At 42.2% G+C, this 23,936-nt stretch overlaps 1 long non-coding RNA gene across 1 annotated transcript; it reads left to right on the top strand.

Moving 5' to 3' along the window:
- The first annotated feature begins 1,007 nt into the window (after window positions 1–1,007).
- LOC141986568 (uncharacterized) lies at window positions 1,008–20,876 on the top strand. Its single transcript, XR_012639325.1, has 4 exons — window positions 1,008–1,754; window positions 2,977–3,113; window positions 17,029–17,403; window positions 20,418–20,876. It is a non-coding gene; the product is annotated as an uncharacterized LOC141986568 (long non-coding RNA).
- The last annotated feature ends 3,060 nt before the right edge of the window (window positions 20,877–23,936 follow it).

Raw genomic sequence — 23,936 nt, 5'->3', positions numbered from 1 at the left:
TATTAGAGACATCTGGGAGTGATTACAGCCCGCCCTCCCCCATTTCTGCTCCCTCTATCTTGCAGCAAGAGCCTAGAGACATGTTGACGTCAGATCAGACGGCTAGGAGCCATCCTGCTCTCGAGTTGGGTGCAATCATCGCCGTGCTTTCCAAACTCTATCTAAAGTCCAGTCCGCCAGCTGGAATGCGGATGCAATGGGACGGGATTTAAAAAAAAAAAAAAATCTTTACTTTTAGCTCAGAGGATTTTTCTTCTTGAGGTTTCCAGCCAAGCTTGTTTGTTTACTTCTTGCCAGCATCAGAAACAGAGAGAAACACACCAGTGCATTCCGCGCTGCAGATGCCCTGCACTAGCGTTAGCGGTGGAGTCTTTCTCCGCTTGCCTTCGATCAGAGCGCTGTCTTCCAAAGTAAATACTAGCGAGGCAGCTTTCCACCTTATGTATTGGCAGGAACAAATTAGTGAAGCAAAGTGCAACTTCTACGTTCCAGGAATCTGTGTCTCGGGCTCCCCACCCCCCACGCACAAAACCGCTATCCAACATGTAGTCCGATTTACAACCAGCCGGGCAAGCAGGAGCCTTTAGCACAACAAAATGAGTTTCCTAGCTCAATGAACGCTAGCGCTGCTGGCAAAAGAGATGACTTTGCACCTGTTATTACATTCTAATGAATCATATTTAATTCAGGGCGGTGAGAATCTAATAATAATTAACGGCTTGCAGTTTTGTGCATGGCTCAGCAAGATGCATGAGCACATGTTATGGGGATATTTTTATATTATTCTGTGGCATCGCCCTCATCGTTATTATTTTACACATTTTAGGTGACAGTTTCGGGGAGAATAAAGCAAAAAAAATCCATAAAATACAGTTTGGCATTTGGCGCTCATTCCCAATGCTTTAACAGGCCTTGTAAGAATGCAGACACTTGTGAAACTGTCCATTTCCAGCGGCACTATTGTCATAGACAGAGAGCGGGGATTAAAAACCTGTTGATCTTGTCTCTCATGGCGAGAGATAATGGTGGCGTATTTGTCTGAAGGATTAAAGTCTCGGGGGTAAAATAGTATCACCAAGAGAAAGAGCCCTCTGTGCCCCTAAAAGGCTATGGGAGCCCATTTCTAGCGTTGTTCCGGCACAAGACCACGACGCTCTGCCCTGTCTATCTTCAATCGCAAAAGGAAAAGGGACGTTTCCTTGTTGCATCAGTGAAAACGGCCTGCTTCGCTTTCCGCGCCCTACCACCTCCATAAAGAAAACATGTAGCACTGGGGCTTGTACCAAAAAAAAAGTAAAAAAGAAACCTGCCCAAAACGCTGAGTAAATCCCATGCCAGAGCTGTGCGAGAGAGCTCTGTAACTGTCACGGATAGTGTGCAAGCCAAAAAATTGTCTAACGGATGCCTTCCTGCGCCCTTCTCGTTGGGAAGCTGCATTCTTTGGGTCAGAAACATCACCAGATACAGGAATGTCTGCATTCAGACCGTGGACCGCATCCTGCAAGCCCTGCCGCTGCATGTGGTCTCGCTGAAGTTAGTGGGGGCTCCACGAAGAAACAAGGACGACAGGCATGGGGGAGGCGAAAAGGATTTGGCCCTATATGCTTGTCCTGACGAACGAAGGAAAGAAAGAAATCCCAGAAGCGCTTACAGTCAATAGAGAACTGGCGTTTAGGTTTGTTATCCTTGAATAATACAATCAGGAGTCCGTTTCTGAGGCCAGCAATGGTACATTAGTGAAACAATGGAGCTCAGTAAGTCTGTATTTCGAACCTGTTTATTTGCTAATCACGAATGGCGTGTAAAGGAGAATTCTCCCTGGGTGTGTGGCAGCCCAAAGTATTTGAAAAACGGACAGCTATATTTTAATGCATAGCAGAAGACTCTCTTTCCCTCCACGTATATTGAAGAAACATGTGGAGATTATAGAGCCGTTGAGTCTCCTATACGGGGTCTCTATATGCCATATGTTGCAATTGGCTAACAGAGCTGCGTATGATGAATACAAAACAATATATACACGCAAACTGATAGAAATGTAACAATGGGTCTAAGAGAAAAAGAAACAACTATCATAAAATACGGGAGGAAAAGGAGATTTAAAAAAAACCAAAAACATCATTCAAAAGCAAACCAGCATCAGGTTTGCTTAGTCCGTTGAAACAAACATACGCCAAATGGCCCGGTCTCCTTACGGGTACTCAATACCTGAGCAAAGATTCAATAGCGGGGCCAGAGAAAGAGAGCAACCCGAGTGGCCGTGTAGCCGAATGAAACCCTTAGTGGGTTCAGTCAGTGCAGTGTATGAAAAGGAGTTTTTCAAAAACAGAAACCGAGACCTGGAAGGGAGGGCCGGGGGTAGCTGCGCTTGTGTTGTTGTGCGGGTGGATGTTAGGCTAGCAAAAGGCCTGGCCTTGACTGTCCTTCATACTTTTCTAAAATCTGGTTTTCATAGAGGCGCGCAGTAATTGCCTAAAGCCATAACTGTCTCTGAAATTATTCATTAAAGTCATTCTGAGGAATCTCACAAAGCCAGTTCTTACATTTATGGCCTTTGCATCATCAAGATATGACATCACCCTTCATCCCTTATTATTACTGTTATTATTTATTTATTTTATTATTAAATTGCCACAGAAGGGTGTTTTTTTTGATAATTAGTCCAGGTATATTTCCCCCTTTTGGCGAAGGAGCGTGATGCAGGTCCACCAGACACCCTTTGATTGAGGAGGGTATTTTGGGGAGTTGCAGTGTTGTGCAGAAGATCATGTCTGTGCCCTGTGGTGCTGTCAGCTGTGACAGATCCCAGATGCAGCCGCTACTGTATGGCAGATTGAGTTTCTCAGCAGAAAACTCTCTCCCTCCCTCCTAAACGTCTTCAAAAACCTTCTCCAGATACTGCAGGTCACTTCGGCTGAATCGGGAAAAGTTGAACAAAAGTTTTCCTTTCGCTTCTTCTCTCTGGCTCTCTGCTAGGGGAGCCCCTCTCTGGTCCCGGCCCTGGGTGCCAGCTGTGGGCCTGCCAGGCTGTCCCCAGCCGCTTGCGACCACAACAAGCCCCGCTGCTCTGCTGATGGGAACGGAGGTTGGCAGGAAGGACAGAGAATCCGCAGGTAAGTGCAGAGACTCTCCGGGCAAGGGCTGAGCTCCCTCTGTACGCGGGACGTGCTTGTCTTCCTTGGACTGCCCTTTCTTGCGCCTGTGATTTCCCGGGGATGCGCCAAACCTCACGGAGAAGGAGCCCCCTTCATTGCCAGTCATCCCGGCCTAAAGCCGCCTCGAGTTTCTGCAGCGATTGGAGGCCGAGGAGGTTTGGCCTTGAGGAACTGCGGAGAAGGCGAGGGATTATTCCCCTGGGCTCTGCGGTTAACCAGCGGTTCCTGGGGAAGCAGCAAAGGGGAGGTGGAGGTGGAAGGTGGTCCCTCCTAGGGGGAACAGAAATCCAGTGCGATCCCAGCGGTGTCCCACGGGAGCCTGGGGAATCCGCTTCGGGGTGGATAGGGGACGGAACCCTGAGCACAGACCTCCACCCACCCCGAGCAAATACCCCTAGCCCGCGTGTGTGCCGGCCCAGCAGCCAACCAACCTTTGGAAGCAGTTCCCGGCCCTGACTCCCACAGAACTCCCAGGAATTTACACCTCTTCACGCAGGCTGCGCCCTGCTCCCTTCATTCAGCCTGAATCCGGCCACACACGCTGAGACTAATCCAGATTAGTACTTTGTGACGTTGTTGGCTGCCTCAGTGTTACTCAGCGTGTGTAAGTAACAGACCGGGTGTAATTTCCACAACATTCGCAGATCAAACACAGAATTATACGTTTAATTGAATGTTATGTAGCGCTCAGCAACACAGTCCCGTCCCGGCATGAGAAAATAACGACGCCCTTAGCTCTGCATTAGTTAGTTCTTAAAGCAAATACACATTTCAGTGCTTTACCTCTCAGTACGTTGAATTATACTTTTTTATTCTGTTTTGTTTGCTTTCCTTTCCTTTTAAGGATGCTATTTGAATTACCTGTTAGGAAGCGCAAATTCCCCTTCAGAATGGTGGGTAAACACTCCTCTTTCTCCTCGCGCAGTTGGTAGTTTTCTGTTCATTCAGATCGCTAGATTTTGATGGAGAGATTTAACCAAAAAACAAAACCCTGAGCTAGCAACACGTGAGCTAAATACTGGAGTTAAAAATATCCCCAGCTTCTTGGCAGGCAGTGAATGAGGAGGAGGCTGGTCGCTGTAATGTTGCTTCAGCAAATAACTAGTGCGGGTTTGCTCGGGAATTTCACACCATTCTGTCTTGCTGCTAAGCGGGGCTCAGTGACTCCGGTTTTGAACCGTGCGTGATATTAGACCGGTTTGTAATTGAAGAAGTGAAACTTCAAGAAAACAAAATTTTGTTGCTCTTTCTTGATTTCTGGATCCTTGAAATAAACAGGAGTGGTCCTGGGCAAGACATGTTATTCAATGGTGCTATCTATGCAGGCTGCAATATTTCAGTACATTTATCTTACCTCAGCTCTGTCACTTTTTAAAATATAAAAAAGTAAAACCAAGCAATCATAACCCCTTCACAGAAAAATCAGATACCAAGCCTTTGATGTTTTCTAAAAACTCCTCTCCAACCTCTCACAAAAACTTTTCATGGTTAAGGGGTTGTTTTTGTTGTTGTTTGTTCTTGTTATTTCGGGGGGAGGGGTGTTCGCATGAAAAAGTATACACAGACACAACGGTGCAGTCTTACATGTGATCTATTTGGTACAAACGTAGTTTTGTGTCCGCAAAATCGGCGACACTTAAGCCTGGTTGCTCGGAGAGTTGTGGCGTCTTTCTCCAACATTATGCTATTTTTTATTTCGTGAGCCTCAACAGCTAACAAACAGGTTGTGGAAAACCTTTCTTAAAAAAGCACCTTAACCCAGTTCTCCATACTAGGGATTTTTCCACTGAAAAGTGCTTGGATGGAAGGAGTATAGTTTTACTCATACACCTACCCCTTGTAAAAGGTTCCCACTAAATTCAGTTTCAGTCTTTCAGTTTCAGACTTTCTTTTTCCTGATGAATTGAAAGGCTTGATGTCAACCCCCCGACAAACCGCTTCCCTTTTTTTTTTTTTTTTTTGGTTAAGTTCTTGCCTTTAGCAGAAGTATAATTGTGACCCTGCCTGATCCATAGAGCCTCCTGTTGGGAGCAGTTAGCTGTGGTTGCCTTAGGACTGAGGACCTCCCAAGTGGCTTTGGCCTGGGTGTCATAGGAAAGGACTCTGCACATTGTCCATTCGCTCTCCTCAAAGTCCCAGGCACTATGGAGCCAGCAGTTCTGTTTGTCGACGTTTTGAGGCTTGGAAAAATAGTAAACAATTTTTTCCCAAGCCATCCATCCAGCAGCACGGCGACCTTCTTCGGATCCAGAAACTGAACAAACTTTTCCATAACTTTAGGTATATGAAATGATTTACATTTCCGGCTGGTCTGTCAATGTGACAGTAATTTACAGTGTGATAAAAACACGCTTACAACAACAGATCATGTTCAAGTCGTACCTTACCAAGCAAAAGATTTTAAGAGTACACGGGAAATGAATCTTTGTCATGCACTTTTGCAGCACACCTCTCTGAAGAAATGAACGTATTTAAATTGGACAAGAGGTAAAGTAGACGAGGACAGAAGCAAAAGTGTATGAAAGCAATACAGAACTTTTGTTTATACTATGTATATATTATATATGCACATATAGTATATTTCTCTAAGGCTTTAACCGAATGTATACTTTTAGTCTAATATACCAGGACCAAATCTCGCTCCCTTTGTTGAAAGGACAGGTTTAGATAGGACTAAACTGAAAAGTAAAGCAGGCATAATTGGTCCTGGATCGATTGTATTTAAACATTTTTATTCATTTCTGCTTTGGAGTCTTCAATGGAGTAGTTACGTTAGCCTTTAGGGAAAGGAAGTTCCTATTATTCCGATCTAATCTAATTAAGCGGATATGGACTGTTTTGCAAAATAGCCCGGGTAACACAGTTAACAACTCCTTAGGAAATTCTGTTCTGTTTTCACCACCGCGTGTGCATTATTTTTTATTGGCATGCTTTTTATTTAAAAGCACAAGATGAATTTGGAAACTAATGTACAACATCCCCGTTCCACATAGACAGTAAAAAAGGTTTTGTTTTACAACAAAATTACAACTATGTGAAAGCGGCATGCAATTCAAGAACAAAATGAACAAATGGTTTTTTTGTTGAGAAGGAACAAACCACATGCAGCAGTTACCGCTTTTAAGGTACTTGTAACCATTTCTACCTAAATAATATTTTGCTCCAACAAAGTTGTTGAAATTTAAACCCTGAAGTTTTCTGTTTTTCATTTATACAGATAAATAGTATAGTTTAGATCGAAATTTATCTTTGGAACTCTCATATAAAGGGATGCAGTTCTTTCATGTAGATATACACAGACCTCTCTCTCACACACACACACTCACACAAATAAACACGCACTCTCATCTGTTCATGCATTTATGGCCTAATGAAAGTGTACCCAATGGATAAAAAAATGCATGTCACTGTGAAATATGAAGAATGTGGATGCATTTTTTAAACGGAGGCATGATGTTTAAGCACGTTAGGATGGACACCCCGGCTCCGTTTAGCTCTATAATAGCCCAGTTATTTTTACTAAACGATCAGGACTGGCTCTAAGTGACCTCTAATGATTTAAAACCATTTTCTATCATTCCATGAGAAAAAATACACAAGTCATTGAGAATAATTGGCAAACCATATGAGCTAGTGAACATTTTATCTTTATTTAGGAGACGTCGGTTGCAAGATCACCTCGGTTTTCATCCATTGATGTAAGAATGGAATTCTAACAGTATATTCTTCAAGAGAGCTAGACAGCTTCAGAAATTCATCAGTCCTTAAAGAAAAAAAACATATTTCTCCTTCCATTTCTGTAAAGGCAATATTCGTGTTCTGCCATTTTCTGTAATATATCCAAATTCTGAATTTGACACTCTTAGAATTACTATTGGGGAAAATAAAAAAGTCTTACAACATTGCTATTGTCTGTGTGTGTGTGTATGTGTGTGTGTGTGTGTGTGCTAATGTGTATATATACTAATGTGTATAGCTATAAAGTCTCTCTATATTACATATAATGTATGATATATACACTCTGTGTATGTGTGTACACTATATATACTATATATAGTGTGTGTGTTATAGATACACTGTATATAGTGTGTATATAGATAGTGTACACACACACACACACACACACACACACACACACACACACATAACAGTTTTAAAGTCCATTATCTCTGATGTTGGTATGGATATCACAACACACACATTTTTAAAATTCCAAGAGTTTTGTATGATAGCTTTTGATATTTTTTTAAAGAGGTTTTTTTTTTTTTTTTTTTTTTGTAATGGCTCCCGCTCAGCCCTGGACATTTGGACTCAAGGTAATCAAACCACCTGATTTTACAGGGAGAAGCATAAAACAATCCCAATATTAAAATGTAGAGGTCCCTAAAAGCATTCCTAAAATAGTCTTTCTGTATGGTATGTGGCATATGCAGAATACATGCTGGTGAAGTGTGGTATAAATATTTTATCAACAGGCATTTTGGATGACATGGATAACTTTCTCATTGTTTTCCCCTGTGAACAAGCCAGGTCATTCCAAGCTACTGAAGATAAAGTGTTAAACCACATAACATCACCATGTATTCTTTATCATGTGTATATACATTGTTTTAGGGGATTCTAAACAAATTTTATTGGAAATATATTTTTATCCCTTCATCTGTAGAAAACACAGGTGCTTTAGTTACCCTGAGTCAAACCGTAGACGGCTCAGGGGGAGACATAAAAATCTCTTTAGAAAAACACAACTAAAACAACATTTTTGTGATTTTCTGTACACAATAATGGTACAATTTTAAAGTCCATTATCTCTGGGTCTTCTAGAGCTGAAAGTAAGAGCTGGGTGGGTGTCCCATTGGAGAAGATAGGACTCTCTCTTTTCCAAAGGCATAAAGATCCCATTTCTAACCCTGCAGAGCTATGTGATATCAGACTTTAAAGGAGTGAGATTTTTCATGTACAGTAAAGCTGTCACAGGTGCAGGATTTAACAATGCCCAGTCTGGGCCTCACGTTTAATATTGGTTATTTTTTTATTTTTTTTTGTGTAGAGAAGACGAAAACATTTCTCAGCCAGGATTTATTTTTAATACAGTTGTTTGAAGTTGCTTAGAGTTTGGAATGTTAAAATAAATCCTGGGGATTAGAGGGGAAAGCACAGGTGAGATAGTAAAAGGGGCACTTATCATATATGACTCTGCGGTGTATCACATGGATAGTTAGATACTTTAATATTTACGTTGTGGTAACACCTCAAGGCTCCATTGGGATAGGCGCAGTACAAATATATAGGAAATGGCATATATTGTGATATCCATTTATCCACATGACATATAGCTATGTCAAAGATGCATGAGACATGCAATCTATCATATGATTCTGCAATCTATTCCATGAATCGCACTACTATTTATAGGGGGCGTGATATTAAATTATACCCATCCTATAAAGGGAGCATCCCAGCTTTTCTGTACACAGAATTATCACAATTTTAAAGTGTATCTATAGATACACCTTAAACACACCCCTTATAAAAGATTGCAGGGTTATGTGATAAATTGGGATTCCTCATGCATCTTTGACTATCTTGCACGTACTCTGCCCATGAATCCTTCTTTTCTAAGACTTCTTCTAACATTCCAAACCTCTGAGCAGCTTCAAACAGCTGAAATTTAAAAATAAAGAGCCTGCCACTAAAATCGTTCGTTCTTCCCTTCCTCCCACCATATGGAATTCCCTCTCCAAAATTTCACTGGCCCAAAATCCAAGTGACAAGTTTAAGGTCCACAACTCTGCATGGTTAGAAACAGGAGTTTTATTGAGTCGGGAAGAAGAGAATACCAACAGATAAACAGGGCAAATGATACTTGTTTCTAGCCATGGAAGGTCCAAAGATATCGGACTTTAAAAAATTTTGGCATTTTTATGTATAGAAAGCTAGTCCATGGTATTTGAAGAGGTTTTACATTTGTATTGGGTCTACGGGTTGTTGCTCCCACTGAACTCTATACAGTTGCATTCATGGTAAGGGATTCCGGAGTTTGCAGGTAAAAAGACACTAAAAGAGTCCCAGTAACACCTTTTTAAAATCGCTAACACTTTTTAAAAAGAGTGGCGTAAAGGTTTTTTACATACGCTCATTTTTAATGACTCACAATAACTAATCGCTGGTAGCTGGTGACATTAGTGGCTAATTTTGACATTACATTGTCACATTGATTAAAAATATTTATATCACACCATGCCAATGCATATATAAAGAGAGGTGTCTGGTTGTGTGTATAGAAACTATTTTTCTGTAGCTAAATCACTTTGGGTGTATATTTAAAGGTACTACATATTTTAGTTTACATATTAAGGCAATGAAGTGATCATGAAAGGTTGTAAATGATATTATTTATTTATTTATTTACTGTATGATATACAATATTTATCCAATAAAATTAAATAACTCTCTTAACTTATTACAGGCTTCGAAATAAATGCATTTTATGTTTCATACAATACTTAGACGCCCGAGTAGAAAGCACTGTGAAAAGGTACTGACCTTTAAAAAAGGTAGCTATATTTCAGTGTAATAGCTCAGTATTTTAAATATATATATATTGAAACATGATGCATTTAAGTTCATGAGCAAGAAAGGTGTTTAAAACGTTTACATTTCTGTTGTTTTCCTGACACACATATGGCTTAACATAGGAAGCATGATTATTTCATTAAATTTGATTATACATTTTTGCAAATCTAGATTTTCCTGAAGAAAATTCTGACACCTGTTATAAGCCCCAAAACAGGAGCTCCTGATGTAAATGCTTTCTACCCTGCAGCTGTGCGTTTTAAAACTGCCCAATTTATATTCAGCTAAAAGCAATGGCCTAATTATAAGACTGAGACACACACACGCAAAGTAAAGATTGTGAATCCATCCTTGGTTTTGTTGAAACATATAAAGGACCCGGTTCTACAGGCCATACCCAAGCAGGATGGGAACTTTGCGACTTCAATGGGGCTAGGGATAGATCAGTCCCTTTAAGAAATTGATGTATTCCCTTAAAATTAGTTAAACATGGGGAGATTGATGTTTTAATTTCATTTTAGAGACTAACCAATTTATTGGAGCATAAGCTTTGCATCCGATGAAGTGAGCTGTAGCTCACCAAAGCTTATGCTCCAATAAATTGGTTAGTCTCTAAGGTGCCACAAGTACTCCTTTTCTTTTTGCGAATACAGACTAACACGGCTGTTACTCTGAAACCTTAATTTCATTTGTTTTTCTTACTGTGAGGGGCATGAGGGAAAATGAAAAAGAAAGAGAAAAAAATAGAGAGTGCAAGAACTGTAGAAAGTTTGAGCTTCTAATTAGGATAATTTGTAAGTTATTTATGATTTTTTAAAAAAAGTGTAGTATTAACTTGTCTTATTTGGATCCATTACACAATATAATTTTCAAAAGGTTTTACCTGAAGAACGTAATGCATTCATATTGTGAATGTATAGTGTATAAATCTGCTTTTACACATTTTTCTTACTAGTTAGCTAACAATTGCCCCTTTGACTCATTGGTGTAGTCTAGTGCAATAGATTTGACCCATTCTCTTATGAATTGTTGCTCTGGAGATGTCGCACTGACATTTAGAAGAACACCTCCGAACTTTCACGCGCAGCTGTTATGTTCCAGCAGATCAGTTATATGGAGACATGAAAATACTCATGAAAATATTGTAAAATATATGATTTTTAAAAGTGTATCTGCGGGGCGGGGGGAGGTCTTTGCTTTTCTTTTGTTTGTTTTCATGCCAAAATGGCACAGTCCAAATTGGGAACAAATGGCTTCCAGAATTGCCCCCCAGCCGCTGCCGTCTTCCAGGAAGAAAGCTTGTTTGGATTTATAGGAACTTTTAACAAAAATCATAATTTCGCGTTTTAATTCTGAAAGGGCTGGTACTGTATGTGGTTTTCTTTGAACTCCCTTATTTTAAAAACGGTTGAATGAATGTGTTGGGAGGGTTTTTAACTTTTATTTTTGTTTTTTGAAAATGTGTAAAATAAACCAATAAATAAACTTCGCTCCTGGAACGGGACCGTGGTATTGCAAGTTTCAGCCTGGAGCAAATTTTTATGAGTTATAAACCCCTGGAAAACTAAGCGGTTTTACTGGAAACACTGACAGACTCGGAAGCGTGCACCAGCGTACTAGAACATACCCTTCATCTCGTTGGGACCACCAAGGCACCCATGCAATTGTGATTTAGCTGCTTGATTAAGTGGCTTGGTTAGGACGTCTCCCCGCCCCATTGACGAATGTATAATGTTCACACCAAAGGCTGCCGCGGATCTCATTGTGTAATATATTGGGCTGCAAACCGTTACACACCCGAGTAAGCCTACTGCTGTGAATGGGTCTGTCCGGGCGAGCTCGGCATTACTCCCCGGAGTAAGGGTTTGCAAGAGCAGCACCAGATATTTATCCGATTCCAGTGTCTAAGAAGGCAGACGTAAAACATTCAATAGCAATGAAAACTCTTATTGGCGGAGCTGCTTTGCGGCTAATGTTGGCCTCTCGGTTCTCATTGATTTTTGAGTGGGCGCCAAGCCAGTTACACTGAACTCGCTGCTATTGTAGTGGCGAAGTTCTACACACTTCGGTTACCTTCGTTTAAATGTGCTCTTGGCTTTATTCTTGGTATCTTGCGCTCGGCCCTGATCCCGCGTTGCACTCAATGGGAGTTGTGCTTTTTGGGGCCTGCAGCTTTGGAGCCTTCATAGCTGGAAACCATGGTACTGCCTTTACTATTTTGGGGGGGGGGGGAGAGGTGGGCCGTTGCAAGCCAGCTTTTGCCTTACTATAAAATAGCACAGGCATGTGTCTAACACATATAATTGTGCCGGTAGCGGACAAACACAGCGTCTGTTCTAAGGTTGCACCTCAAAGGTGTTGAGGAAGAGTGTGTATCTTTCCAGTTCCTTACCTAACTTCAGATATAGAAGCACAACCAAGCTAAAGGGGGAACGCAGCCCATGCAGGGGCTGATCCTGTGGTCCCTGGCTCCGGCGGGAGCCTTGGGGGCACCGGCAAGGAAGACTTTCATCAGGATGCCCCGCCTAAATGAATCGGGAGCTGTACTGCATAGTGGCCGGCACAGAGCGGCCTACAAGCATCTCCTGGCTCATCTCGGTTGCCGGTGCTAAATGCGTGGGTGACTTTGCTTTAAAATGACCACAAATACTGTAGCAACACGAGTGGCATTCAGTACAGAGACCTCTTCCATGACAGGCGCACTGAAAAGGCATCTTATCGTGTCGACCATGTGGGGAATTAAATAATACGGCTTCTTCCCCCTGCCTGCCCCCGAAGGGACTCTTCCAGGCAGGCTACTTTTGAAATTTTCCATTAACACGTTTTGGTAAAAGGGCACGTGTTTAGTCGTTAACTCTCTTTTACCATCGCCGCGTGACATGGTGCATTTGATTTTGTTCTGGCTGCCGGGGGTTAGTCTATGTTTTAGTCAGAGGCACATAGAAAAAAATTGCTCCCCACAAACGTAGCTATTGTTTGACTGAGTCCCTTCCCCCGGCATGAAACGGCGTTTTACCCTCAGCTGCTCCGCAATCAACGTCGGGAAGCGGGGCGCTTTTCCATGTGGATCCGGGCGGCACCCCCAAGGCCGGACCAGGCAAGAAAGCGACAAGAACCAGGAATGTGCTTCCCAGGAATGTGAGGGCAAGACTCTCTAACTGGGATGTCAACGGCTGGAGCTGACGCTGCGCCCTTTCTCGCCCGCACGTCTGGGTGTCCAGTGAGTGAACTGGAGGGCTTTCGTTCCCACAACCTGCAGACTGCAGGGGAGTCCGAGCAATGTTATCTCCCCAACTTAATGCTAATAAATGTGTTCATATGTTGGACATTCCCCTGGCCTGTTTTATGGGGCTTCACTGGTGGTGTTTTAATGGGCTGGGTCACTGAGACTGATACTAGCAAGGTTATTAGGATTAAGTAACCTAATGAATCGTGTGACCATTGGCGGGCTTTGAAGGAAGGTTGTTTTCCATGTAACGTGGTTTTATGTCTCTTAACATGGACAATTATTTTTAACTGTACCTGGATAAGGGTTGGGGGTGGCAATCTTTCCCCTTGTTTAAACGGAGTCTCTTAGGCGCAGAAAGCGGTTTACCGATGTAGCAGCTAAAGAAAGAGACAGGAGACTGTTTATTTTTCCACCTTGTGAATGCCCAGAGTTGCTCATTGAGCCAGAAATCTTGTCCGGGTTTCCATGATATTTTTAAGAGCAAAAGTCATGTAAGCGGCTCCCTTGTGTGTGTTTCAATTTGTTCGAAAGAGACCTAGATAGAAAGGAGATTGCTCTGAAATGTTATTTGGTGAAATTATTGAGACAAACCCATCCCAAACAAACCCACACCAAGCGGGACTGACCCATTATTATTTTTTACGAATGGCATTTAGAAAAAAATCGAAGGAGTATTTTTTTTAAAAGAGTTCATTTTTATGTTGCAGAAGGAAACAGGTAAGCAACATTTGATCTGCTTTTTTAACTGCTTGCATTGAGTAATGTTGGTCTTTTGCATACTAGAAACGCTTGAATATCTAACTACATTAGGAAAGAGAGACCAAGGTTTGGGGTTTGTGTAATCACAAGCTCTGGTAAACCTAGTGGAAACAAAGTTTCATTATAATGCAGAAAAGATCAGAAACTAATACCTTAGCCCATATTAATGAGCCTCTAGCTCGCTACGTTAGATAAAATACATCCGACTGCAGCGGGTAATGTTCAATCGCATGTTTGCCGGACTGTAATTGCTCAAAAATTGGAAAATCCACCAATTTCTTTGGCTGACTGGGAATTACATTCTTAGCTTTTCAGATGTCACCACTACCGGACAGAGAAAAACAAACAGAGGGAAAGGGGTGTACCGAAGGCGTCAGCTCTGAAACACGCAGCCATTTTATTTGGATTTTGTACTGTTGGGAAACCAATAAAGTGAAATTTGTCTCCTGCAGCTCCAGCTGGACCATGTTTTGCTGTAGGCTCTGCACAGTGCATGCTGTCTGCCTACTAGTGCTATGCAGGGCTCAGAAGCAGCCGGCAGGTTAACTTCAGTGAACTCGGGCGCCATCCACTGTCTTCTTTCTACTGGGAAAACTAGGCAAGGGAAACTGTTTGGCAACAGGATTTAGATTAAAACCGTGGAGAAATTTGCCATTAATTGCCCTCCGGAGAGAGACTTTCAATGTAATTATAATTTATGGATTGTAATAATCACTCGGGGGTGACCATATCTGTAATGCAAATCTCCGTTTAATTAAAACAGTGTTAATGGCTAATTACATTCGAGCATATTTGAAATATTTACCTGGTGTTTGTATTTCGGACTGTGCTAACTTTTTAAATACATGTAGTTTCACAAAGCAAATCTTTTAAAGAGCATAACCGGAGAGTGGCTAGAGAGGAGGAGGAAAGGTGATAAACCACTGATTTGGGTACGCCCACGTTTTATTTCTTTTGTTCTGATCAGAACTGGTGTTTATCCATTTGCATCCGTGATGATTTCGGTGTGATTTTAGGGTTTGGGGGTGATTTTTTTCTCAATTGGAAGGACATATTTCTACATGGAAACGCCTTTCATAATATCTTGCCATCCAACCTTAAAGCGACGCTTTCAAAGCGAGGGGAAAGGCAATGAGTCGGTAACAAGGCAATCTAGCACGTCTGGACAAGGGAAGGACAAGCGATTCTTGACAGGGGCACAGATGTGGACAGGGTGGAGGATGGGCCGGGGGCGAGGGATTCAGCCTCAGGAACCAGGGATTGTGGGGGAATGTAGCAACAAATACAATTAACTGTTCGGGACCTAGTCACTGGACGTCTTCACATTTGTGGACAAGTTGGTGTTCCCACCTGAATTACAAAGCAAAGAGCTCTTAATTACCCTGGGAGAGTCCGATTTTACAGTATACAGTGGGTATCAGTGGTTTAAAGATCTCAATGACATAACTTTATATAAACAGATTAATCACGCCCACGGAAACTTCATTTATAAGCATAAGGTTTATTACTAAACACACACAAAAACTGCCTTCCTCTCTCTCTCGCCCTTTCTAATGACATATCACTGGGGTTGTAATGAAGATTAATATGCTGTTTCCAGAAACTGATGACATATTTTCCAGATATAAAATGATATAATTGTACAAAACACCAGCCTCAAACCAAAATACACGGTTTCCGGCCAAAAAAAGCACATAATTATGTGGTTCAGCTGCAACCCACACTAAATGTACATCAATATAGGCAAAGGATTTTCCTTCTTAAAAAATTTATTGTCATGAGGTTTCGTCTTCACTTCGCTCAGCACCGTCATTATCTGATCATCGATTTCTCTCTGACTCTCAAAACAGTTCAAGTTGACTCCGAATTTTGAATCGGGCTTTGGCGGTGTTTGCTTTTAAGAACTCAGTCTAACGAGCGGTCCATTTCCACTAAGGGGCACGTTCTTTGTTCCAGGATCACTGGCAATCAACAGAAGTTTTTCTACTACTTCTAGCGCGGCGTAAAACACAATGACCATATTTTCCACCATCCTATCCGGATTCCTCCGGGTAGGGAAGGAACTGGCTCTGGATATCTGCTTCTGCTTGGCTATTCCCAGGAGCTGCTTGGGGTCATTAGTTCCGAGCTCCAGATAGCTCTGAATCATTTTCTTTTGGATGGTGGTTTTAATTAACTTTCTGCAAGATGGAGTTCAGGCTTCTGATATATTGAAATGAAGGAGGAAGTTAAAAGCCCGATTTGTCTGCCACTAAGCTTAATAACGTTTAGGGTGTCGTTAGTGTAAAAAATCAGGACCCGTATTAATACTGAGCCCCTGAAAAATAGGGTTCCTTTGCCTCCCCCAGCCCCTTTCTCCTGACATGTGTGCTGTCTGCTCTAACTGTGCATTTTAGAAAGTCGTTTCCGGGGTATTAATATTAGAATTCCCGATCCCGAAAATGATCAAACCTGCAGCTTTAGCTAAATCCCGGTCAGGGTGATTGGAAAATCCCGCTCATTTGCGGGAGTCATTCATAAGTGCACAAACCAGCTCAGATTTCGTTTCCCCTAGTCTCACTCCCGATATAAAATCATAGCGTGGAAATTAGCCCTTTCCTGGCCAGGATTACACCTTAATATGGGCATTCTTGCACCTACCAGGGCCTTCAACTGCACCTTCCCCCCTGGATCCGTAGGCGGGGAAGGAGCAAGGTGTCTGTCTGCAAATGCGAAGGGATGCTTCAACCTGCCTGTCTTGGAAAATCTCCACTTTCCCATACTATGTCAAATTCATATTACTCTTCACACCCTGTTAGGAATTCACGCCTTGGAAACAGCTAGATGCTTCCAGCCACACAGGTACCTCCCTTCAGTGAGTCAGCCAGCCCAGCGCCCCGTTCACTCCCGATTAATAAGACCCGTTCGGTGGAGGTTTGGATTTTAGCACATGTAGCTGTGTCCAGGACTGAATAAGGAATCGCCCTACCGCTGGAAATTCCTCAGATTCTTCCCGCTTCAGTTCACACATCAGGCCTACTTCTGTCACTGCTCGTGGGTACATCTTTTTCGGGAAAAGTTTGGGACCGCTTTCAGAGCTGCACCAGTTTAATAGTTCAGATGCCAGCCATTTGGCATTAAAAAGCAGATCTGGGTCAGCTATGCGACATCCCGCGTGCAGTCAGCAGCACCTCTGTGCCAGCAGCAGCTGCAGGGAATAGTCGGGGAGGGGAGGACAGGACAGAGACCGATCAAAGGAGATTTGGAGGCAACAAACAGTAAATGGAGTTGCAGAGCTGCATTGAAACTAACACACCTTATATTTTATAGGTTTGGTCTACGGTTTTCCTTCATCCTTGAGCGTGAAGCACTGGAAAAGGAACTGGGGTGTGGCCTGATGCTGTTGCAATGAAATCAAGAGCAGCTTTGCCATTAACTTAAATGAAACAGAACAGAGCCCTAGATTTTCCATGTACCTGTTTAGCCTGTCAGGTTTTGCAGAGGTCACATCTTCGCGTGTATTTTCAACCTTGTTGGTTTAGCACTATTCCCTTGAAAGGAAAACAGTCATTTTCGACACTGACCCTTGCATCTGGATAGAAAACTAGTCCGAAGACTTTTGGAAGGCGAGATAAATATGACTGAGTTTCTTACTGACAAAGGGGTTTGGATGAAGCTAACTGATAATGGCACTTTCACTGAAAGGTTAGTGCAAAGGAATATAAACTTCTCAATATAATACTGTATCCCTTTCATTATTAATGTGAAATCAGACCCAGTAGAGGATACTCGATGCTCTGCTACACTTGCACACACCTCACCCTGCTCATTCAGATCATGTATTAAATGGAAACAAGATATTTCATTCTGTAGCAAAATCTCCCGCCCTCTCATAGGACAGTTTTAGAACAAAAAACTAAAGAACCCTGGCCCTCAGTTACACCAAGTGCAATCATGTGGCCCCTGCCCTGCCTTCCCAGTGGTTAGCAAAGCGTTTGGCTGAAGGCAGATTGTTAAAATACCGTCTTTGAGAAGGAAGGGTTTTTTCTCACCTGTTTGTTTAGGGAGATGGGTGGAAGGGGCGGTTTTGCAGTCCTCACAATTAGAAGTTCAGAATACAGATGCACGAGGTACGATTGTCCACCATATTTCTGGACCCAAAAGCTTTAGGTAAATACATGTACTTGAATCTCGGGCTGTTGAGTCTAACCTGAAATAAAATATTGGAATTTCATCCCATGGTTCTAAGCAAGTGCCCCGACAAGTTACGGTTTTTAAACGCATTATTTTCAATCTGGCACTAGCATTATGCACAAGGCCCAGATAATGGCCCATTCGAGCATATCCTGGGGCAGATCCTCAGTTGGTGTAACTGGCCATAGCTCCATTGATTTCTGCCTTCCCTCCCTTCGTCATCCACACAATACCCCTCCACCACCATCACCACCCCCTACAGACACACGCATACACAAACACTTTCTCGGGATCACAGTCCTCCACCCATCATCGCTTGAGTGATTTCCAGCTCTGGTCAAACCCCTTCAGTTTGTTAGACGATTAAAAAACAGAACAAAAAATCTCTAGAGCTGACTTTATTTCATTTCTTAAAATGACCAGAAGTGTTCAGCCTCCTTTATGTAACGTTTGTGTGCGTTTGGGGAAGTCCTAAAATTGGCCGTCCAGTCAATAATCACTAGAAACATGATGAGATGCACATTTCTGGTTGATTAGCTATTTTACAGTATTATATGGATTTATTCATAACAGGGCAAGTGCATGTGTGCGTGAGAGAGAAATTTTGGTTATTGTTTTAAGGTTTCAGTTTAATAAACATGACTAAGAGAATAGTACACTTCAAGACTTTTCACGGTCATTTCTAAGCACAATTTTGTCAGTATTGATCCTGTAAAATTTTAAAGGAGTTTGGAAATATTTGTAAGCTCTACATTCATAGTCCATTAAAAACACTTGTGATAGGAAAGGAAACCTGAACACTAATAAAAAAAAGCGCCTTGCATAGCACTCTATTGCTCAGAGTTTCGACATTTGGTTTCGGTTTTTCCTATATCAGTCAGGAGTACACCTACGTCCCGATCTTGCATTTCTTCCCAGTGAGGACAACTTTGAGTGCGCAGAAAATGCAGGATCTGGCAAGCCCCTAAAGAACCGGTTACAGGTCATTTTTTTAGGATGCTAACGTCTTTAGGAGCATGCGACAATTGCTTAGTTTGACTAATTTCACAGTGCAGATTTACCCCCCCCCCCCAAGACACACACATACATGGACATTGACAACCGTAATAGTGGTTGTTCTGTTACCTGCACTATAATATGCAAGTGCGATGTTCAGTTACCATCTGGCATCCAAAACGCCCATTAACCAAGCTGAACCAACTTTCAGCTGAACTGCAGCCCTGCTACAAAACACCTTACTCCTACATACTAGCGATTACATTTCGATTGTTACAGTGCCGCAAAAGCCCTGAGCTATGTCTAGATGAGAAAAGAAGCATATGCCCACTCCTTTAGAATTTCCCCTTTTTAAAGTACCAGGGTTACTACAACAAAACAATACAAAAACCAAACAGAAAACAGGACCCCCCGCCCCCAAGTCCCAAACAATCAGATTATGGGGCAGGTCCCACTCCAAACCTTCCATTAGCTGCCCGGAGGATTTCATCAATAGGCCATAGAACTTCTATCTATCGTAGGTAATTATAGAGCCCCCATCACCTTAGTATGTGAGAACCTCGCAATCTGAGATGTAGTTGTCCTCACAATACCCCTGTGAGGTAGGAAAATGCTACTATCCTCATTTTATAGACAGGGAACTGAGGTACAAAGCGGCTCAGTGACTGCCCCGGGGTCACACAAGAAGACTGTAACAACCTCTTAGTAATAGCTGGGAAAAATTATTCATATTTAACATGAACTCACCATTACTAAGGACTGGCTGGAGTTGGGGAAAACCCTCGATTTGGGCCTGATCCAAAGCCAATAGGAGTCCTTCCATTGACTTCAGTGGGCTTTGGATCAGGGTCTAATTGCACTCTCAGGTTCTCCTTAAAGACGTAAAACAAAATAATTGTTAAAGCATAAATAAGAGGGGAATTTCAGCCTAGACCCTGTGGCCCTTAGTCGGGCAAACCTTCCCCTGAAACCTCCGGGAAATTATGCTTGTTTTACTCCAGCAATTGGGATTAATCTCCAGAGTAAACCCAGCAGGATTTGGCCCAGAGGGAGGTTTGCCTCACTTAAGGAGGCGGTGGACAATATAATAACACTTATTCTTGTTCCCAGCGATAACATTGCACAGCTCAGTGAAATAGACCCCACTTTTTCATTTTCAACCCATCGAACCGCATTTTATTTACACTTCACAACTCCAAATACTTCCCCTCATCCCTTCCCCCTCTTCCCCCTTATTGCTTTAATATGATATTTGCCCTCTGTGAAATCAAACTTAAATCCTCAGATCCGCCGAGTGACCTGCAGCGGGTATCTAATTGGACGGCACTTATTATAAACCGAATAATTTTGCATTTCTAATTATTTCGTTATTCATCCATGAAAACCTGTGTAGTGACCAATAATGCCCTGCATTTCAAAGTGCTACTGTAACCGCCCGTGTTCCACCCATAGAGAGATCTGTATCAATTGGCTAGGTACCATTATGTCTCTCCACTAAGTGAAATCTTACCTCTTTCATTTCTTCAAAGGTCAAGTCCCAATTATGGAGGACCACTTTTCAAATGCAATGTCTCGCTTTGCTTCAGGCCTAAACCAGAGATCGTGGAAGGACAGATATAAAGTGTACACTGTCAAAAGCTTATCCAGTCTTTACTGCATGGCACCCCATATTTAAATATGAACTCCAGTTCAGAGCAGTTGAATTTATTTGTAGAGTTCTACGCATGTTTGCACCAGCCACGAAGACTTGCACAAAAGATGAATTCCTCCCATCTGCTGCCGAACAAGTTTTTAAAAAGTGAAATAAGATATGGATTAAAAAGGAACACAGCAAAATTGAATTGTAATAAAAACAGCATCTGATCCGTCAAACGTATTATTTTTACAGTGAATGTTACAGATTATTATTTAAAGTATCAAATACTTTGATAACTGTTAGAATAGTAAAAAAAAAGAAAAAGAAAACCCCTCGGAATCTGAACACTACAGAGCAGTAATATAATTTTCTGGGATAAATAACATGAAATCATAGGAACAAATGTTCTGTCTAATCTGAAAATCTGCAGATGTTCAGTAAGTATCCAAAATGCTCTAATATGTATTCCCAAATGACTGCGCCCCTCAGTCAATGTGTATTTTTATCTTCTGGCTTGTTTTGATACACACTGTAACTTTGAACATCCAGAAACGACACCCTTCTATGGCGAGTTTCAGCAGGAGAGTGGGGTGGAGGGAGGTACTTTTTCATGCTTTGTGTGTATAAAAAGATCTTCTACACTTTCCACAGTATGCATCCGATGTAGTGAGCTGTAGCTCAGGAAAGCTTATGCTCAAATAAATTGGTTAGTCTCTAAAGTGCCACAAGTCCTCCTTTTCTTCTATGGCGAGGCGAATTTCCGCCCTTGTCTTTACCCTGAAACAAGCATCAGAAGCACTTGACCTTTGCCTTGCTTAGCTCCTTCCTAGATTCTTACTATATTAGACTCCTTTCCTTTGAATTATTTTGTAATCAATAAATTGGAATTAACCATTTCCTTATTCTAATTAGTTCCATTGCGTGTGACTTTTTAAGACCTGTGAGATTTGTAGGGCATAAAGTGTGCGCATACTGAAGACATCTTGTGATCAGAGATGCTACTCTTTTTTGCTCTAGAAAATAACCAAACTAAACACTTAAAATACAGAGGTTTGTCCAGCCTTGTCCCTCGATTGTGAACTGGTGGGCTTGGTCTTAATCGTGCGGCCTGAATCCAAGCAGCTGTACACATTACTCGTAATTAGGAAAGGATGCAACAAGGACTGTTGTTTTGGGAGCCTCGGGGGTCTGTGACAAAGCAAATCTCTGGGCTGAATATTGCTCCAAACCAATATGGTAAGAGAATTAAAAATGGAGCTCACGGCCCAGCGGTGACAACCACCAAAATTCTACGCATCTCTTTGAAACAGATCAAAGAATTACGTTTGCAAACCGGATGTTCCTTCTACTTACTGGGGTGCTTAGGAGAGAGAAGAGAAAATTAAACTTCAGCTTCAGGACAGGGGCTACCGTGCAGGCCTTTTCCCACGGAAAGCAGAAATCCCGTGGACTTCAATGGGAGGATCGGGCCCTACAGACGTGCTGGCGCATCCTGAGGTGGATTTTAAATGCCTACATTACATTAGGAAGTGGGACCAACATGACTATAACAAAACTTCAGACATTAGTAAGTAAGTATATTCATAAATCACATTTCCCCGGGGCGTAGTGCCTCGCTGAGGTTATATACTTTTTTAAGGTGTATTTTTATTCAGGAATTTTATGGTCGCTTTACAGAACTTTATCGAATACATGAAACGATTTCGCCAGGTTTCCCAAAACCTCTTCATACATTTGGGCCGGATCCAAAGACCGCTGAAATCACTTGAAAGACTGCAACAGGATTTGGATTCTGAACACAAGTGGGGTTTAATCTGCAACCCATATATTGCTTGAGGCGGTCAGGATTTCCAAACAAGGTAGTTTAAAACCCTATTGCATGGAAGGAGGCTGTTTAATGTTAAAAACCCAATTTAATAAAATACACAGTTTATGAGCTGGATTATTCACTCAGAACTCCCGTGGGACTTTCACATGTGTGCGGAATATAGGACTGAAGGTTATTTGTTAGTGAGACAATGGAAGTTTTGCTATTGATTTGGTAGGGGGATAAATGGGCCCTATTTACTTTCTCACACTGGTGTGAGGGCCCGCTCTTGACGTTTTTATTCAGGCAAGAATCCTGTAGAAGTCTGCCTGACGTTTGCCTGAGTAGGGACTGCAGGAAATGGCCCAAAGTTATTATAAATAGCAACATTTCAGTGGAGAGATGAGTGGGGAACAAACATATTTGTAACAGGTAAATAGACTGTGTAATTAGATGGTTTCTTGTGCAGTGCATTACACATGAAAATGGTGATGAAGAAAACTTTTTACTCTGGATTTTTTTTTTTTTTTGGAAAGCATTCCATTGCCACTCGTAACTAGATGTCGTTTAAAATTATAGTTTGCAAAATTCACAAGAATGTGCTACAAAGTAGTTGTTTTCAACACGCTTTTAAATAAGAGTAAATAGACTACGTCTTCATTCACTAGCTTTTTCTGCCTACAGTGCGCTCACAAATCCAAGCTTAGGAGTGAAAAAAGTCGTATGTCCATGTTAACAACCTCCCCAAAGATCACAGTGTAAATTTACTAGATCGTCTGTTCCAATGCTGAATTGGACACATAATAAAAAGAACCTTTTCCCCCTGTAGATTTCTTACATGAAAAGCCAACTACAGCCACAAAGCAAAGCAGACAGGGCCGTTCAGAGCCGCAGGTGGAAATCCCAGTGAGTTTGTGGTTACAGGCTGTGGGGCGCGCTCCCAATAGCGAGTCGAAGGTTTTTAAAGAGGCCTTTCAGTGTGGAGATGGGGGCTGTATTTCCTATCTAAGTTCCTAAGTCAACAGCTTAGGATTTAGCCCAAGAAAGCTTCGCAAATATTTCAGCTACCTCCCCTTTGGGAAAACACTTCAATCCCCTTGGCAGCACCAACTCTTGAACCAGGTCTGCTCAGCTACATCTCTACTAGAGTCAATAAAGTAAAACCCCCTGAGCAGCCTGGAAAGCAGATAGTCCAGGTAATAATATTTCAGCCCCCAGCCTCACCACCTTTCAATTAAAGAGGAAACAGCTGCGTTTGAAGCAAGGAGCATGGGAAAGCTTCTCTCTCTCATAAGACTCTACTGGATCGCGACGAAACCGGAGGAGGGGGCTCGTAATGAGGAAGGCGTCTCAGGCCCAGCTGATGCTGCCAGTGTGCAGAGCGGTGGGACAGCGGGCGCTGAACTCTTGGCTTGCCTCGTCGTTTTAACGTCCGGGGTGGTTAAGGTCGGCTCGATCCTGCTCCCGCTGTAGTCGACGGGAGTTGTGTAATGGATTTCACTGGGAACTGGATCCGGCCCAATGACTTTACGTTCAGAAAAACATCAAAGGGTGCGTGGCAGGCAATGTGGAACACACATGGTAAGCTCAAAAGCCTTTTCTACC

This window comes from Natator depressus, chromosome 4 (assembly GCF_965152275.1).
Source record: "Natator depressus isolate rNatDep1 chromosome 4, rNatDep2.hap1, whole genome shotgun sequence".
In the NCBI taxonomy this organism is placed as follows: Eukaryota; Metazoa; Chordata; order Testudines; family Cheloniidae; genus Natator; species Natator depressus.
This window is presented reverse-complemented; position numbering and strand designations above follow the sequence as displayed.